The following is a 2,500-nucleotide window of genomic DNA, read 5'->3' on the forward strand; positions in this document are numbered from 1 at the left end:
AAAAAATGAACTACGCGAAAGACACGCCCTCTTTCGTACACCGTCTATTACCATACTTTTTTAATGACTGGTATGGTGAAAAATGTTAGGCAGATAGGAAGAGGGCGTGTGGTACGGAAAGAGCGAGAGCGCGCTTTTGTTACAAGAAATAGATGGGTTTACAAAGAGAGAGGGGGAAAGGTGGGTTTACACACACTCAGGTTGCGTGCCGAGTGCAGCAGTTTGTGTGTCAAAACTGACACCGCAGGTCTATGTAGAAATGTGTATTTTCATATAAAAAAGGAAAAAAGTTAGACTCATCTTTCTAAAACATTAACAACTCCATGTGTGGAACGGTAAGGAACAGACAGAAATTTAAGCGGAAAAAATATGTATTTATGTGTGTAGCCTGAGTATGTAAAAAAGCATAAGCATTAATACATTAATGTGTTAAAAGATGGATTGTTAAAGTTGACGAGTGAAGATGTCACGTGTGTCCTAGTATTTTTGAGTTCGGAGCACTCCTAACCTATCTACGTAGGATCATTAATGTTTGTGCGGTTCAAAGCATTCCGGTACCATCCAAGAAAGATTAGTTCATTTGAATGGTTAAATTGACTTCTAAGGAAATTTAAAGTCGTACGTGGCAGGATAAAAAATTTATTTTAGGACTTTTATCATATGTGTCTGTCTCCTTGCTTGCGTGCAAGGAGATTTTTTTTTCTTTCAACATTTCCGACAGGAATGAATGAAAAAGCGCAATTCGTTCCCGATCGTAAAGTTCTACAACTAAGCATCCTCTTTCCATGGCTTTTTGCAGAAACTGGTTTCCTGCGAGTTCTATTCTAGCCAGTCTTTTATTCAGTTGATGCTAAGTAATTTCACTTCTGTTCTATTGGTACTTTTTTAATCACTTCCCTTTAGCTCAGAGACAAAGTACTACAAACTCGTTTCAACTGGTGTTATTTTGGTCTTTATTCTCCTCATAAGAGAAACACTGTGCTTTCCTTTCTGTTCGAAAAGGCTGTATTTTCGTCACTGCTCTATTCAGCCGAGACAAAGAATTTCTTTCCTTTTCTACATGAACTATTTTAGTCATTGTTCTATTCAGCGTTCTGTCAGTGTTCGCTTAAGCTACATGGAAACTGCCATCCCTTCAAAGGTGGTCAAATGACAGTTCATTTCAGCTTGCAGTTCACATGTCTAAATGTCGAGGGGGTTCGGTTCATTTAACTTCCTAGTGCGATTCGTAGCCTTGGAATTCCTGCAATGCCCTCCCTTACACCTTTTAAACACTCCTTCCATTTCTTTCAACATCATACCGTTTTCTTACGTGGAGGTTTGATTATATGTATAAGGGTGTCACTGATCTTACTTCTCACAGACATACGTAAAAGTGGGTGGTCAGTTGTTCAAACTACGAGTTCCAACTTTAAACAACCATTCCTCTGCTGTCCCATTGTTTTTAGCCTAATTATTCTGTCATTCCTTTTGCCTCTTGACGTTGTTTACTTTTAGTGTGTTTTTATCTTTGATGCTGAAAGGTTGGTTAAGTGTTGAGTTGTGTTTGGCTGTGGTTTTGTGAATATATGACTTTTACTTTTTATGATATTTGTTATTACTTTTATGTTTGTGTAATTTAGCTTTAATTTTTTAAATATTCTTCTCGTCATTTGTAAGTTGGGTATTTCTGGTCTGTTTTAATCAAGTGTGCATGTAATTTAAGTATGAGAGTTGTAATTTTACCATTAAACTGTTTTTACTTTTCAACTATTGGATCTTGTGATCAGCTCTTATTTTATGTTAACATTGTATACTTTATTTTGTAGAAAAATCCCTGAAGATGTGGCGATGTTGTCACGAAACGTAGGATTAAAGGATAATGTGAATCTCTTCGTGTCCCTGCCCTTGATCTTCTTTATCATGTGAATAAATGCCCTGTACGTCTGGCCTGTGTTGTATATATATATATATATATATATATATATATATATATATATATATATATATATATTATATTTTAAATTTTTTCACTGATCACCTTCACCATTCTTACTGGCTGAATGACCTCTCTAACTTCCGGACATCTTTACACTATTTTTATGTTTCTCTCATGAGCCCTGAAGCCGAGCGAGAACAGGTAAACCTTACGTTTTCGGTGGCTGAAGTAAATAAATGAAAATATGTAATGGTTTCCAGGCACATAATTGAATGTGAACTTTAGCATATGTTGGGAATCATTTTAAAAACTTGAACAATTACGTTAGTATTTGAAATTTCAAGCGAATACTTTATATCATAAGAGATTGAATTCAAGTGAATGCAGCACATCCAAATATTTAATCATTTCAATAACTGCTCAGTTATTACAATGAATATTAATAACCATACCTATGTATGTATTGTATATCTAAATATATACAAGTTTTAAAATAAACTCAGTTAATGTTATAATCTAGTTCTGAGAAGAATAGTGTGTTCTTCCCAATGAGAATCCAATACAACAGGCCATGGTGGTCAT

Source organism: Macrobrachium nipponense, chromosome 2 (genome assembly GCF_015104395.2).
Source record: "Macrobrachium nipponense isolate FS-2020 chromosome 2, ASM1510439v2, whole genome shotgun sequence".
Classification (NCBI taxonomy): domain Eukaryota; kingdom Metazoa; phylum Arthropoda; class Malacostraca; order Decapoda; family Palaemonidae; genus Macrobrachium; species Macrobrachium nipponense.